General features: G+C 43.2%; 6 non-coding genes across 6 annotated transcripts; all 6 read left to right on the top strand.

Moving 5' to 3' along the window:
- Positions 1 to 5,806: 5,806 nt before the first annotated feature.
- Positions 5,807 to 5,880, top strand: trnav-cac (transfer RNA valine (anticodon CAC)). Its single transcript has one exon. It is a non-coding gene; the product is annotated as a tRNA-Val (tRNA).
- A 1,931-nt stretch (positions 5,881 to 7,811) lies between these two features.
- Positions 7,812 to 7,884, top strand: trnav-aac (transfer RNA valine (anticodon AAC)). The gene has a single exon. It is a non-coding gene; the product is annotated as a tRNA-Val (tRNA).
- An 838-nt stretch (positions 7,885 to 8,722) lies between these two features.
- Positions 8,723 to 8,795, top strand: trnav-aac (transfer RNA valine (anticodon AAC)). Its single transcript has one exon. It is a non-coding gene; the product is annotated as a tRNA-Val (tRNA).
- A 4,171-nt stretch (positions 8,796 to 12,966) lies between these two features.
- Positions 12,967 to 13,039, top strand: trnav-cac (transfer RNA valine (anticodon CAC)). Its single transcript has one exon. It is a non-coding gene; the product is annotated as a tRNA-Val (tRNA).
- Positions 13,040 to 14,817: 1,778 nt separating this feature from the next.
- trnav-aac (transfer RNA valine (anticodon AAC)) lies at positions 14,818 to 14,891 on the top strand. The gene has a single exon. It is a non-coding gene; the product is annotated as a tRNA-Val (tRNA).
- An 853-nt stretch (positions 14,892 to 15,744) lies between these two features.
- On the top strand, positions 15,745 to 15,817 carry trnav-cac (transfer RNA valine (anticodon CAC)). The gene has a single exon. It is a non-coding gene; the product is annotated as a tRNA-Val (tRNA).
- The last annotated feature ends 1,355 nt before the right edge of the window (positions 15,818 to 17,172 follow it).

Genomic DNA, 17,172 nt, shown 5'->3' with positions numbered 1-17,172 from the left:
TGTGTGATTTTGTTGTCAGCACATTCAACTATGTAAAGAAAAAAGTATTTAATAAGATTATTTCTTTCATTCAGATCTAGGATGTGTTATTTTAGTGTTCCCTTAATTTTTTTGAGCAGTGTATTTTCTATTTGTTTTTATTATAGATCCCCATTAGCGGCTGCCAAGGCAGCAGCTACTCTCTTCCTGCGGTCCAGCAAAATGAAGGCAGTTATACAATTTTAAAAACATTACAATACATTCACAACAGATTTCACAACTCATTAAGTGTGCCCTCGGGCCCCTACTCTACCACCACATATCTACAAAACAAAATCCATATATACTTGTATGTTGTGTGTTTGTATGCACATGTCTTTCCCCATGTTTGTGTTTCTTCAGTCTGCTGTTTTTTAAATCTAATTTTACTGCTTGCATGAGTTACTTAATGTGGAAAAGAGTTCCGTGTAGTCATGGCTCTATGTAGTACTGTGCTCCTCCCATAGTCTGTACTGGACTTGGACTGTGAAGAGACCTCGGTTGGGATGTTTTGTGGGGTATGCGTGGGTGTCCGAGCTGTGTGCAAGTAGTTCAAACAGACAGCTCTGTGCATTAAACATGTCAATACCTCTCACAAATACAAGTAGTGATGAAGTCAATCTCTCCTCCACTTTGATCCAGAAGAGATATTATTATTAATGTTAGCACTCTGTGTACATCTAAGGGCCAGCCGTGCTGCCCTGTCCTGAGCCAATTGCAATTTTCCTAAGTTCCTCTTTGTGGTACCTGACCACACGACTCCACAGTAGTCCAGGTGTGACAAAACTAGGGCCTGTAGGACCTGCCTTGTTAATAGTGCTGCTAAGAAGGCAAGGTTGCACTTTATGGACAGACTTCCATATTAGCTACTTAGTTTTGACCATGACAGTTTACAATCCAGGGTTGCTCCAAGCACTTTAGTCACCTCAACTTGCTCAATTTCCACATTATTCATTACAATATTTAGTTGAGGTTTAGTGGATGATTTATTCCAAATACAATGCTTTTAGTTTTTGAAATATTTAGTGCTAACTTATTCCTTGCCACCCCTTCTGAAACTAACTGCAGCTCTTTGTTAAGTATTTCAGTTGCTGTAGTAGCTGATTTGTATTGTGTTGAGTCATCCGCATACATAGACACACTGGCTTTACTCAAAGCTCATGGCATGTTGTTAGTAAAGATTTCAGAAATTAAGGGGCCTAGACAGCTGCCCTGGGGGTATTCCTCATTCTACCTGGATTATGTTGAATAGGCTTCCATTAAAGAACACCCTCTGTTAAACAGAACTCTTTATCCACAATATTTTTTATTTAACTAGGCAAGATGGTTTTGAACACATTCTTATTTACAATGACAGCCTACAAACAGTGGGTTAACTGCCTTGTTTAGGGGCAGAATTACAGATTTTTACCTCGTCAGCTCGGCGAATTTGACCTTGCAACCTTTTGGTTACTGGCCCATCACTCTAACCACTAGGCTACGTACCACACCGTAACACATATGTTTTTCTAGCAGCAGACTATGATCGATAATGTCAAAAGCCGCACTGAAGCCTTAACAAAACAGCCCCCGCAATCTTTTTATCATCAATTTCTCTCAGCCAATCATTTATTTATTTGTGTAAGTGCTGTGCTTGTTGAATGTCCTTCCCTATAAGTCTGTTGTCAATTTGTTTACTGTAAAATAGCATTGTATCTGGTCAAACACAATTGTTTTCTAAAAGTTTTCTTAGGTTTGGTAACAAGCTAATTTGTTGGCTATTTGAGCCAGTAAAAAGGGGCTTTTTAGGGGAATGACTTTTTCTTCCCTCCAGGCCTAAGGGCCCACACTTTCTATTAGGCTTATATTGAAGCTATGGCAAATAGGAGTGGCAATATTGTCCGTTATTATCCTCAGTAATTTTCCATCCAAGTTGTCAGACCCCAGTTGCTGGTCATTGTTGAAAGACAATTTTTTCACCTCTTCCACACTCTACGGAATTCAAAATTACAACACCTGTATTTCATAATTTGGTCAGATATACTTGAATGTGTAGTGTCAGCGTTTGTTGCTGGCATGTCATTCCTAAATTCTCTAATCTTGCCAATGAAAAAATAAATAAAGTAGATGGCAATATCAATGGGTTTTGTGATGAATGAGCCATCTGATTCATTGAATGATGGAGCGGAGTTTGCCTTTTTTCCCAAAATGTCATTTATGGTGCTCCAAAGCTTTTTACTGTCTTTCTTTGTAATTTATCTTTGTTTCATAGTGTAGTTTCTAATTATTTTTATTCAGTTTAGTCACATGAATTCTCAAAGTGCTCCAAGTGGCTTCTGACTGAAGATATAGAGCATGTCAAAATAATTCCACGGAGGGCCGACTGTCAGCGGGTTTTCACTCCTCCCTTGTACTTGATTGATGAATTAAGGTCACTAATTAGTAAGGAAATAGTAGAAAGCAGATTATTCAGTTGACGTTCCTATCGGTCCTAGACTATGGCGACATATGAATGCAGCTGCCACTTCATTAAAGCCGTCAGATGCAGTTTATCAGATGCAGTTTATCATAGGTTAGGGAAGGGTTTGGCCGGCAGGGATGTCCTTCTCCCATTGCCCACTAGCGACTCCTGTGGCGGGCCGGGTGTATGGTGTTAACTCTGACACATTGCTGCGGCTGGCTTCCGGGTTAAGTGGGCATTGTGTCAAGAAGCAGTACGGAAGAACGCTAAGCACTCGCAAAATCGTAGAAGAAGCCTGGTTCAGTCTGCTTTCCAACAGACACTGGGAGACACATTCCCCTTTCAGCAGGACAATAACCTAAAACCCAATGCCAAATATACACTGGAGTTGCTTGCCAAGACAACGTTGAATGTTCCTGAGTGGCCTAGTTACAGTTTTGACTTAAATCGTCTTGAAAATATATGGCAAGACTTGAAAATGGCTGTCTAGCAATGATCAACAACCAACTGGACAGAGCTTGAAGAATTCTTTAAAGAATAATGTGCAAATATTGTACAATTCAGGTGTGCAAAGCTCTTAGAGACTTACTTAGAAAGACTCACAGCTGTAATCGCTGCCAAAGGTGATTCTAAGATGTATTGACTCAGGGGTGTGAACATTTATGTAAATTAGATATTTCTGTATTTAATTTACAATAAATGTGATAGTTTGTTGGTGATGTGGACAATCCCAACCCGCTCCACTTCAGCCCCGTCCATGTAAATGGGGGCCTGTTTGACGTTCCTTTTCTTAGAGTCCACGATCAGCGCCTTTGTCTTGCTCACATTGAGGGAGAGGTTGTTGTCCTGGCATTACACTGCCAGGTCTCTGACCTCCTCTCAATAGGCTGTCTCATTGTTGTCGGTGATCAGGCCTAAAGCTGTTGTGTCATCAGCAAACTTAATGATGGTGTTGGAGTCGTGCTTGGCTAGGCAGTCGTGGGTGAACAGGGAGTACAGGAGGGGACTGAGCACGCACCCCTGAGGGGCCCCAGTGTTGAGGATCAGTGTGGCAGATGTGGTGTTGCCTACCCGTACCTACTGGGGGCGGCCCATCAGGAAGTCCAGGATCCATTTGCAGAGGGAGGTGTTTAGGGTCCTTAGCTTAGTGGGCACTATGGTGTTGAACGCTGAGCTGTAGTCAATGAACAGCATTCTCACATAGGTGTTCCTTTTGTCCAGGTGGGAAAGGGCAGTATGGAGTGCGATTAAGATTGCATCATCTGTGGATCTGTTGGGGCAGTATGCGAATTGGAGTGGGTCTAGGGTTTCTGGCATGATGGTGTTGATGTGATCCATGACCAGCCTTTCAAAGCACTTCATGGCTACCAACGTGAGTACGGCTAATTATTTAGGCAGGTACAGGGACTAAGGTGGTCTGTTTGAAACATGTAGGTATTACAGTCTCGGTCAGGGAGAGATTGAAAATGTCAGTGAAGACCCTTGCCAGTTGATCCGTGCATGCTCTGAGTACACATCCTGGTAATCCGTCTGGTCCCGCGGCTTTGGGGATGTTGACCTGTTTAAAGGTCTTGCTCACATCGGCTACGGAGAGCGTGATCACACAGTCGTCCAGAACAGATGGTGCGCTCATGCATGCTTCAGTGTTGCTTGCCTCAAAGCGAGCATAAAAGCCATTTAGCTCGTCTGGTAGGGTTTTCCTTTGTAGTCCGTAATATTTTTTAAAGCCCTGCCACACTCGACGAGCGTCAGAGGCGGTGTAGAAGGATTCAATTTTAGTCCTGTATTGACGCTTTGCCTGTTTGATGGTTCGTCGGAGGATATAGTGGGATATTTTTTAAGCGTCCGGATTAGTGTCCCGCTCCTTGAAAGCGGCAGCTCTAGCCTTTAGCTCGATGCGGATGTTGCCTGTAGTCCATGGCTTCTGGTTGGGAAATGTGGGGACGACGTCGTCGATGCACTTATTGATGAAGCCGGTGACTGAGGCGGTGTACTCCTCAATGCCATTGGATGAATCCCGTAACATATTCCAGTCCGTGCTAACAAAACAGACTATGCTAGCAAAACAGTCTTGTCATCTGACGACTTTCATATTGAGCGAGTCGTTGGTACTTCCTACTTTAGTTTTTGCTTGTAAGCAGGAATCAAGAGGATAGCATTATGGTCAGATTTGCCAAATGGAGGACAAGGGAGAGCTTTGCATGCGTCTCTGTGTATGGAGTAAAGGTGGTCTAGAGTTTTTTTCCTCTGATTGCACATGACATACAAGTAGAAATTAGGTAAAATGCCCTATGGACCAGGTGGACAAGTCATGGCCAATAGGAAATCAGAACACCAACAGTTCTTATTTCCTTCAGAATCAACAATGAAGGTGCCCGACTCCCCTGCTCCAGTGTCCCCAGTACGAATTCAATGATGGAAGAGAAGAGCCAATGGTTACTCTTAATGTTATTGGACATTGCCTACCATTTCTAATAGACACTGGAGCTCACTGTTCCTGTTTAGGCAAACCTGGACAAGTTGTTCAGGCTTCCTTGAGCAAATCATCAGTAACAGTAACAGGGCTATTGAGACAGCCCAGGAATGTGTACTGGAGAAAGACTTGTTTGATGAACCTCTGCTTGACTCTGACATGGTGCTGTTCGTTGATGGTTCTGCTTATATAGATCAAAGCACAGGGATGAATGTTGGTTTTGCTGTGGTAGGTACTGCAGGAGAAATAAAAATTGTACAGCCCTACCAGAACATTTATTAGCACAACAAGCATTATAATTAGCTCTGAAAACAGCTTGTGAATTGGGGGAAGGGAAGTGCCTTATTCTCTACTCAGAGTTTGTTTGTCATGGTGTGGGATTTGGAGAGCAAGAGGGTTTACTAATACCACAGGCACACCTATTAAAAACAACTGGCAATATAATCAAAACGGTCAAACGGAAATGGTTCCAACCATTTTTCCACCATTCATTTTTCCCATAGGGGATTTTAGAAACAATTAAAATAATACATTTGTAGTTCTTTATGATAGCCACATTAGCAGTTAATTAGCATTTAATTTTGCGGGGGTAAATACAGGCGAATAATTTTTATAAAAGTCACCTTGTCCTAGAGAGAATTACACGGTTACCATGCCAGGGTAAGCCAACAAGAAACACAGGCCTTTTTGAATAGTTTTTAAAATCCCCTGTGGGGAATATGAATGGTGGAAAAACGATTGGAACCATTTCCCTGTTCGACCGCTAGTTCTTATGGGTATTATGACTCCTACTGTGGTACTCTATTTGGGATATTATGGGCGGTAGACTTGTGGGCATTCCTAACATTTTCCATGACTTCCACTCTTTTTTTCGTAGTTTCCGTAGTGTAGTGGTTATCACGTCCGCCTCACACGCGAAAGGTCCCCGGTTCGAAACCGGGCGGAATTGTTTTTTTAACAAAACAGATAGTGATGACAGAAACAGGGTCATAACTGAAAAAAACGAAACAAATACATAGGCCTGCAGAATACATGAATAGACCAGTCTTAGACATGTCTTTCATTAACCAGAGGCAGATAGTGATAACTGAAAAAAAACGAAACAAATACATAGGCCTACAGAATACATGAATAGACCAGTCTTAGACATGTCTTTCATTAACCAGAGGCAGATAGTGATAACTGAAAAAAAACGAAACAAATACATAGGCCTACAGAATACATGAATAGACCAGTCTTAGACATGTCTTTCAATAACCAGAGGCAATGCAATGTTATAAAACAGGTTGTTTGGATCCTGGATGCTAATTGGTTAATAGCAGGGAGTTGAAGCACCACCATCCCAGCATTCTGCGGGTAGTGCCTGTTAGCGGTTCCATTAGATTTATAAATGCGCATCCACTGTCCCACGGCCCAGCCAGTCAATTTATAAACTTCATCTCCCCTGGAAAAATGTGTCTAGACCAATGGTATTCAAACCTTTTCAGCAGGGACACCATTTTTTCCTCCAGAATTTCTGGGGTCCCCATTTTTTGCAATCATTTCTTGTGATCCCACCCCAAATACAACTTTAAAATCGGTACGTTACATTTTTTTTACATCAACAAATAACCTTCAATTACCCAATCAAATACTTTTTTCTAATTAACTTTCTCAAAAACGTTTCTATATTGTCTCGTACAATAATCTGTACTCGTAATTTTTTGTTCCTAAATAATAAATATATATATCCCCACTGCAGTCCCCCCGACCCCGACTTTAAATATCACTGGTCTAGACAATATTTCCCAATGCCCCTAGGCTAGCATATGGTTTGAAACAGTTGAGGTTTGTCTAAACCTTGCTGTCTGCCTCTCCAACCTGTGGATCAATGTTGCCGTTTTTTGATGACCTCCACCGTGCGATGTGTATGAATGTGACCAGAATGACAGCTTCTCTGAGCCAGGCAAATTCATTTATCAGGGTCATTATAATGGATATATCCAAAGAAATGGCAATATAATCCTAGGTAAAACAAACAAAAGTGCAGACAGTTTTCTGTCATTTCAGCTGCTTGATGTGATTGTGTGATAGATTTAGTTGGCTGGCTAGCAAAGGAAAAGTAGCTAGCCTGCATAGCTACAGTGCATTCGGAAAGTATTCAGACCCCTTACTTTTTTCCACATTTTGTTACGTTACAGCCTTATTCTGAAAACGGATTAAGTCAAATAAAATCTATCTACACACAATACCCCATAATGACAAAGCGATAACATATCATTTTTTAATTCATAAAAAAAGATTTAAAAAATACCTTATTTACATACGTTTTCAGACCCTTTGCTATGAGTCTGGAAATTGAGCTCAGGTCCATCCTGTTTCCATTGATCATCCTTGAGATGTTTCTACAACTTGATTGGAGTCCACCTGTGGTAGATTCAATGGATTGGTCATGATTTGAAAAGGCACACACCTGTCTGTCTATATAAGGTTCCACAGTTGACAGTGCATGTCAGAGCATAAACTAAGCCATGAGGTGGAAGGAATTGTCCCTAGAGCTCCGAGACAGGATTGTGTCGAGGCACAGACGTGGGGAAGGGTACCGATACATTTCTGCAGCATTGAAGGTACCCAAGAACACAGTGGCTTCCATCATTCTTAAAAGGAAGAAGTTTGGAACCACCAAGACTCTTCCAAGAGCCGGCTGCTCAGCCAAACCATCCCTACGGTGAATCAGCCCTTATTCAGGAGTTATTCACACGATAATTCCCGGGATCTCAAGGCTGATTGCTTAGTTAATGGACTAAGTCATTTCTGACTTCATTTGGTTCTGAGAGCGATAAATGCCCCACCCACCCACCCACCCAGCCAAAGTCACACCCTTAGTATCCTACTCATGCAGTTTCCGTAGTGTAGCAGTTATCACGTTCGCCTAACACGCGAAAGGTCCCCGGTTCGAGACCGGGCGGAAACACATTTTAACAAATTAGATAGTACACCTATTCACTTAGGGCTCGATCCCAATTTAGGAATTCATGCTTTTCCTACGCACTTCTCAGTATTTGCTATTCAGACTTACCCTTTTAAGTCGCGTAACGCACTCTGCTGGGGTGGCTAGCTTGGGCGCTCTGAATAAATTCCTGCTACGTGTGGTCTGAGTTCCATAATGATTCAAATAGGCTACATGTCCCAAATTATTGCAATACTTTAGCTTAATATGATTCACTAATGCTAGCAACCCTCAGGAACAATTCACAAGGATGTGACAGATTAAAGAAAGGTCAACGGAATGAAAGTATGCCAAAATAAATGTATGTGGCTGTTACTGACAGTGGCTCCCGATAGTGGCTAATATTTAACATGATACAAATTGTCAAATAAAACTGGGGAAAGCCCCACAGTGGAGGTGTCATAATACCCATAAAACCTAGCGGTCAAACAGGGAAATGGTTCCAACCATTTTTCCCATATGGGATTTTAGAAACACTTAAAATAATACATTTGTAGTTCTTTATGATAGCCACATTAGCAGTTAATTAGCATTTTTTATAAAAGTCACCTTGTCCTAGAGAGAATTACACGGTTACCATGCCAGGGTAAGCCAACAAGAAACACAGGCCTTTTTGAATAGTTTTTAAAATCCCCTGTGGGGAATATGAATGGTGGAAAAACGATTGGAACCATTTCCCTGTTCGACCGCTAGTTCTTATGGGTATTATGACTCCTACTGTGGTACTCTATTTGGGATATTATGGGCGGTAGACTTGTGGGCATTCCTAACATTTTCCATGACTTCCACTCTTTTTCTTGCAGTTTCCGTAGTGTAGTGGTTATCACGTTCGCCTAACACGCGAAAGGTCCCCGGTTCGAGACCGGGCGGAAACACATTTTAACAAATTAGACAGTAAGCCTATTCACTTAGGGCTCGATCCCAATTTAGGAATTCATGCTTTTCCTACGCACTTCTCAGTATTTGCTATTCAGACTTACCCTTTTAAGTCGCGTAACGCACTCTGCTGGGGTGGCTAGCTTGGGCGCTCTGAATAAATTCCTGCTACGTGTGGTCTGAGTTCCATAATGATTCAAATAGGCTACATGTCCCAAATTATTGCAATACTTTAGCTTAATATGATTCACTAATGCTAGGAACCCTCAGGAACAATTCACAAGGATGTGACAGATTAAAGAAAGGTCAACGGAATGAAAGTATGCCAAAATAAATGTATGTGGCTGTTACTGACAGTGGCTCCCGATAGTGGCTAATATTTAACATGATACAAATTGTCAAATAAAACTGGGGAAAGCCCCACAGTGGAGGTGTCATAATACCCATAAAACCTAGCGGTCAAACAGGGAAATGGTTCCAACCATTTTTCCACCATTCATTTTTCCCATATGGGATTTTAGAAACACTTAAAATAATACATTTGTAGTTCTTTATGATAGCCACATTAGCAGTTAATTAGCATTCCATTTTGGGGGGGGTAAATACAGGCGAATATTTTTTATAAAAGTCACCTTGTCCTAGAGAGAATTACACGGTTACCATGCCAGGGTAAGCCAACAAGAAACACAGGCCTTTTTTAATTGTTTTTAAAATCCCCTGTGGGGAATATGAACGGTGGAAAAACGATTGGAACCATTTCCCTGTTCGACTGCTAGTTCTTATGGGTATTATGACTCCTACTGTGGTACTCTATTTGGGATATTATGGGCGGTAGACTTGTGGGCATTCCTAACATTTTCATTTACATTACATTACATTACATTTAAGTCATTTAGCAGACGCTCTTATCCAGAGCGACTTACAAATTGGTGCATTCACCTTATGATATCCAGTGGAACAACCACTTTACAATAGTGCATCTAAATCTTTTAAGGGGGGGGGTTAGAAGGATTACTTTATCCTATCCTAGGTATTCCTTAAAGAGGTGGGGTTTCAGGTGTCTCCGGAAGGTGGTGATTGACTCCGCTGTCCTGGCGTCGTGAGGGAGCTTGTTCCACCATTGGGGTGCCTGAGCAGCGAACAGTTTTGACTGGGCTGAGCGGGAACTGTGCTTCCTCAGAGGTAGGGGGGCCAGCAGGCCAGAGGTGGATGAACGCAGTGCCCTTGTTTGGGTGTAGGGCCTGATCAGAGCCTGAAGGTATGGAGGTGCCGTTCCCTTCACAGCTCCGTAGGCAATCACCATGGTCTTGTAGCGGATGCGAGCTTCAACTGGAAGCCAGTGGAGAGAGCGGAGGAGCGGGGTGACGTGAGAGAAATTGGGAAGGTTGAACACCAGACGGGCTGCGGCGTTCTGGATGAGTTGTAGGGGTTTAATGGCACAGGCAGGGAGCCCAGCCAACAGCGAGTTGCAGTAATCCAGACGGGAGATGACAAGTGCCTGGATTAGGACCTGCGATGCTTCCTGTGTGAGGCAGGGTCGTACTCTGCGAATGTTGTAGAGCATGAACCTACAGGATCGGGTCACCGCCTTGATGTTAGTGGAGAACGACAGGGTGTTGTCCAGGATCACGCCAAGGTTCTTAGCACTTTGGGAGGAGGACACAAGGGAGTTGTCAACCGTGATGGCGAAATCATGGAACGGGCAGTCCTTCCCCGGGAGGAAGAGCAGCTCCGTCTTGCCGAGGTTCAGCTTGAGCTGGTGATCCGTCATCCACACTGATATGTCTGACAGACATGCAGAGATGCGATTCGCCGCCTGGTTATCAGAAGGGGGAAAGGAGAAGATTAATTGTGTGTCGTTTGCATAGCAATGATAGGAGAGACCATGTGAGGATATGACAGAGCCAAGTGACTTGGTGTATAGCGAGAATAGGAGAGGGCCTAGAACAGAGCCCTGGGGGACACCAGTGGTGAGAGCGCATGGTGCGGAGACAGATTCTCGCCACGCCACCTGGTAGGAGCGACCTGTCAGGTAGGACGCAATCCAAGCGTGGGCCGCGCCGGAGATGCCCAACTCGGAGAGGGTGGAGAGGAGGATCTGATGGTTCACAGTATCAAAGGCAGCAGATAGGTCTAGAACGATGAGAGCAGAGGAGAGAGAGTTAGCTTTAGCAGTGCGGAGAGCCTCCGTGACACAGAGAAGAGCAGTCTCAGTTGAATGCCCAGTCTTGAAACCTGACTAATTAGGATCAAGAAGGTCATTCTGAGAGAGATAGCAGGAGAGCTGGCCAAGGACGGCACGTTCAAGAGTTTTGGAGAGAAAAGAAAGAAGGGATACTGGTCTGTAGTTGTTGACATCGGAGGGATCGAGTGTAGGTTTTTTCAGAAGGGGTGCAACTCTCGCTCTCTTGAAGACGGAAGGGACATAGCCAGCGGTCAAGGATGAGTTGATGAGCGAGGTGAGGAAGGGGAGAAGGTCTCCGGAAATGGTCTGGAGAAGAGAGGAGGGGATAGGGTCAAGTGGGCAGGTTGTTGGGCGGCCGGCCGTCACAAGACGCGAGATTTCATCTGGAGAGAGAGGGGAGAAAGAGGTCAAAGCACAGCGTAGGGCAGTGTGAGCAGGACCAGCGGTGTCGTTTGACTTAGCAAACGAGGATCGGATATCGTCAACCTTCTTTTCAAAATGGTTGACGAAGTCATCCGCAGAGAGGGAGGAGGGGGGGAGGGGGAGGAGGATTTAGGAGGGAGGAGAAGGTAGCAAAGAGCTTCCTAGGGTTAGAGGCAGATGCTTGGAATTTAGAGTGGTAGAAAGTGGCTATAGCAGCAGAGACAGAAGAGGAGAATGTAGAGAGGAGGGAGTGAAAGGATGCCAGGTCCGCAGGGAGGCGAGTTTTCCTCCATTTCCGCTCGGCTGCCCGGAGCCCTGTTCTGTGAGCTCGTAGTGAGTCGTCGAGCCACGGAGCAGGAGGGGAGGACCGAGCCGGCCTGGAGGATAGGGGACAGAGAAAATCAAAGGATGCAGAAAGGGAGGAGAGGAGGGTTGAGGAGGCAGAATCAGGAGATAGGTTGGAGAAGGTTTGAGCAGAGGGAAGAGATGATAGGATGGAAGAGGAGAGAGTAGCGGGAGAGAGAGAGCGAAGGTTGGGACGGCGCAATACCATCCGAGTAGGGGCAGAGTGAGAAGTGTTGGATGAGAGCAAGAGGGAAAAGGATACAAGGTAGTGGTCGGAGATTTGGAGGGGAGTTGCAATGAGATTAGTGGAAGAACAGCATCTAGTAAAGATGAGGTCAAGCGTATTGCCTGCCTTGTGAGTAGGGGGGAAGGTGAGAGGGTGAGGTCAAAAGAGGAGAGGAGTGGAAAGAAGGAGGCAGAGAGGAATGAGTCAAAGGTAGACGTGGGGAGGTTAAAGTCACCCAGAACTGTGAGAGCTGAGCCATCCTCAGGAAAGGAACTTATCAAGGCGTCAAGCTCATTGATGAACTCTCCAAGGGAACCTGGAGGGCGATAAATGATAAGGATGTTAAGCTTGAAAGGGTTGGTAACTGTGACAGCATGGAATTCAAATGAGGAGATAGAGAGATGGGTCAGGGGAGAAAGAGAGAATGTCCACTTGGGAGAGATGAGGATTCAAGTGCCACCACCCCGCTGGCTCGATGCTCTAGGGGTATGCGAGAACACGTGGGCAGACGAAGAGAGAGCAGTAGGAGTAGCAGTGTTATCTGTGGTAATCCATGTTTCCGTCAGCGCCAGGAAGTCTAGGGACTGGAGGGTAGCATAGGCTGAGATGAACTCAGCCTTGTTGGCTGCAGACCGGCAGTTCCAGAGGCTGCCGGAGACCTGGAACTCCACGTGGGTCGTGCGCGCTGGGACCACCAGGTTAGAGTGGCAGCGGCCACGCGGTGTGAAGCGTTTGTATGGCCTGTGCAGAGAGGAGAGAACAGGGATAGACAGACACATAGTTGACAAGCTACAGAAGTGTTGTTTCTTGTATTATTGTCTCTTGTGTCTTTAGAGAACTGTTTCACTTTGATATCCTTTTTCTTCTGTCCTGATTTTCTCTTTCTTTTCTTCTGTTAAGTAGATATTCTTTGTTGTTCTTCGTTAGCTAGCTAGCTTCTTCCAAAAAATGTTTCTTCCAATTTTCCATGACTTCCACTCTTTTTCTTGCAGTTTCCGTAGTGTAGTGGTTATCACGTTCGCCTCACATGCGAAAGGTCCCCGGTTCGAAACCGGGCGCAACCAAATTTTAACAAAACAGATAGTGATGACAGAAACAGGGTCATAACTGAAAAAAACGAAACAAATACATAGGCCTGCAGAATACATGAATAGACCAGTCTTAGACATGTCTTTCATTAACCAGAGGCAGATAGTGATAACTGAAAAAAACAAAACAAATACATAGGCCTGCAGAATACATGAATAGACCAGTCTTAGACATGTCTTTCAATAACCAGAGGCAATGCAATGTTATAAAACAGGTTGTTTGGATCCTGGATGCTAATTGGTTAATAGCAGGGAGTTGAAGCACCACCATCCCAGCATTCTGCGGGTAGTGCCTGTTAGCGGTTCCATTAGATTTATAAATGCGCATCCACTGTCCCACGGCCCAGCCAGTCAATTTATAAACTTCATCTCCCCTGGAAAAATGTGTCTAGACCAATGGTATTCAAACCTTTTCAGCAGGGACACCATTTTTTCCTCCAGAATTTCTGGGGTCCCCATTTTTTTGCAATCATTTCTTGTGATCCCACCCCAAATACAACTTTAAAATCGGTATGTTACATTTTTTTTTACATCAACAAATAACCTTCAATTACCCAATCAAATACTTTTTTTCTAATTAACTTTCTCAAAAACGTTTCTATATTGTCTCGTACAATAATCTGTACTCGTAATTAAATATCACTGGTCTAGACAATATTTCCCAATGCCCCTAGGCTAGCATATGGTTTGAAACAGTTGAGGTTTGTCTAAACCTTGCTGTCTGCCTCTCCAACCTGTGGATCAATGTTGCTGTTTTTTTGATGACATCCACCGTGCGATGTGTATGAATGTGACCAGAATGACAGCTTCTCTGAGCCAGGCAAATTAATTTATCAGGGTCATTATAATGGATATATCCAAAGAAATGGCAATATAATCCTAGATAAAACAAACAAAAGTGCAGACAGTTTTCTGTCATTTCAGCTGCTTGATGTAATTGTGTGATAGATGTAGTTGGCTGGCTAGCAAAGGAAAAGTAGCTAGCCTGCATAGCTACAGTGCATTCGGAAAGTATTCAGACCCCTTACTTTTTTCCACATTTTGTTACGTTACAGCCTTATTCTGAAAACGGATTAAGTCAAATAAAATCTATCTACACACAATACCCCATAATGACAAAGCGATAACATATCATTTTTAATTCATAAAAAAAGATTTAAAAAATACCTTATTTACATACGTTTTCAGACCCTTTGCTATGAGGCTGGAAATTGAGCTCAGGTCCATCCTGTTTCCATTGATCATCCTTGAGATGTTTCTACAACTTGATTGGAGTCCACCTGTGGTAAAATCAATGGATTGGTCATGATTTGAAAAGGCACACACCTGTCTGTCTATATAAGGTTCCACAGTTGACAGTGCATGTCAGAGCATAAACTAAGCCATGAGGTGGAAGGAATTGTCCCTAGAGCTCCGAGAGAGGATTGTGTCGAGGCACAGACGTGGGGAAGGGTACCGATACATTTCTGCAGCATTGAAGGTACCCAAGAACACAGTGGCTTCCATCATTCTTAAAAGGAAGAAGTTTGGAACCACCAAGACTCTTCCAAGAGCCGGCTGCTCAGCCAAACCATCCCTACGGTGAATCAGCCCTTATTCAGGAGTTATTCACACGATAATTCCCGGGATCTCAAGGCTGATTGCTTAGTTAATGGACAAAGTCATTTCTGACTTCATTTGGTTCTGAGAGCGAGAAATGCCCCACCCACCCACCCACCCAGCCAAAGTCACACCCTTAGTATCCTACTCATGCAGTTTCCGTAGTGTAGTGGTTATCACGTTCGCCTAACACGCAAAAGGCTCCCCGGTTCGAGACTGGGCGGAAACACATTTTAACAAATTAGACAGTAAACCTATTCACTTAGGGCTCGATCCCAATTTAGGAATTCATGCTTTTCCTACGCACAACTCAGTATTTGCTATTCAGACTTACCCTTTTAAGTCGCGTAACGCACTCTGCTGGGGTGGCTAGCTTGGGCGCTCTGAATAAATTCCTGCTACGTGTGGTCTGAGTTCCATAATGATTCAAATAGGCTACATGTCCCAAATTATTGCAATACTTTAGCTTAATATGATTCACTAATGCTAGCAACCCTCAGGAACAATTCACAAGGATGTGACAGATTAAAGAAAGGTCAACGGAATGAAAGTATGCCAAAATAAATGTATGTGGCTGTTACTGACAGTGGCTCCCGATAGTGGCTAATATTTAACATGATACAAATTGTCAAATAAAACTGGGGAAAGCCCCACAGTGGAGGTGTCATAATACCCATAAAACCTAGCGGTCAAACAGGGAAATGGTTCCAACCATTTTTCCACCATTCATTTTTCCCATATGGGATTTTAGAAACACTTAAAATAATACATTTGTAGTTCTTTATGATAGCCACATTAGCAGTTAATTAGCATTTTTTATAAAAGTCACCTTGTCCTAGAGAGAATTACACGGTTACCATGCCAGGGTAAGCCAACAAGAAACACAGGCCTTTTTGAATAGTTTTTAAAATCCCCTGTGGGGAATATGAATGGTGGAAAAACGATTGGAACCATTTCCCTGTTCGACCGCTAGTTCTTATGGGTATTATGACTCCTACTGTGGTACTCTATTTGGGATATTATGGGCGGTAGACTTGTGGGCATTCCTAACATTTTCCATGACTTCCACTCTCTTTCTTGCAGTTTCCGTAGTGTAGTGGTTATCACGTTAGCCTCACACGCGAAAGGTCCCCGGTTCGAAACCGGGCGGGAACAAATTTTAACAAAACAGATAGTGATGACAGAAACAGGGTCATAACTGAAAAAAACGAAACAAATACATAGGCCTGCAGAATACATGAATAGACCAGTCTTAGACATGTCTTTCATTAACCAGAGGCAGATAGTGATAACTGAAAAAAAACGAAACAAATACATAGGCCTGCAGAATACATGAATAGACCAGTCTTAGACATGTCTTTCAATAACCAGAGGCAATGCAATGTTATAAAACAGGTTGTTTGGATCCTGGATGCTAATTGGTTAATAGCAGGGAGTTGAAGCACCACCATCCCAGCATTCTGCGGGTAGTGCCTGTTAAGCGGTTCCATTAGATTTATAAATGCGCATCCACTGTCCCACGGCCCAGCCAGTCAATTTATAAACTTCATCTCCCCTGGAAAAATGTGTCTAGACCAATGGTATTCAAACCTTTTCAGCAGGGACACCATTTTTTCCTCCAGAATTTCTGGGGTCCCCATTTTTTTGCAATCATTTCTTGTGATCCCACCCCAAATACAACTTTAAAATCGGTACGTTACATTTTTTTTTACATCAACAAATAACCTTCAATTACCCAATCAAATACTTTTTTTCTAATTAACTTTCTCAAAAACGTTTCTATATTGTCTCGTACAATAATCTGTACTCATAATTTTTTGTTCCTAAATAATAAATATATATATCCCCACTGCAGTCCCCCCGACCCCGACTTTAAATATCACTGGTCTAGACAATATTTCCCAATGCCCCTAGGCTAGCATATGGTTTGAAACAGTTGAGGTTTGTCTAAACCTTGCTGTCTGCCTCTCCAACCTGTGGATCAATGTTGCTGTTTTTTTGATGACATCCACCGTGCGATGTGTATGAATGTGACCAGAATGACAGCTTCTCTGAGCCAGGCAAATTAATTTATCAGGGTCATTATAATGGATATATCCAAAGAAATGGCAATATAATCCTAGGTAAAACAAACAAAAGTGCAGACAGTTTTCTGTCATTTCAGCTGCTTGATGTAATTGTGTGATAGATTTAGTTGGCTGGCTAGCAAAGGAAAAGTAGCTAGCCTGCATAGCTACAGTGCATTCGGAAAGTATTCAGACCCCTTACTTTTTTCCACATTTTGTTACGTTACAGCCTTATTCTGAAAACGGATTAAGTCAAATAAAATCTATCTACACACAATACCCCATAATGACAAAGCGATAACATATCATTTTTAATTCATAAAAAAAGATTTAAAAAATACCTTATTTACATACGTTTTCAGACCCTTTGCTATGAGGCTGGAAATTGAGCTCAGGTCCATCCTGTTTCCATTGATCATCCTTGAGATGTTTCTACAACTTGAT

The sequence above is a fragment of the Salmo salar genome, chromosome ssa14 (assembly GCF_905237065.1).
Source record: "Salmo salar chromosome ssa14, Ssal_v3.1, whole genome shotgun sequence".
Taxonomy (NCBI): domain Eukaryota; kingdom Metazoa; phylum Chordata; class Actinopteri; order Salmoniformes; family Salmonidae; genus Salmo; species Salmo salar.
Note: the sequence above shows the minus strand (reverse complement) of the source record. Positions and strands in the feature narration are given on the sequence as shown.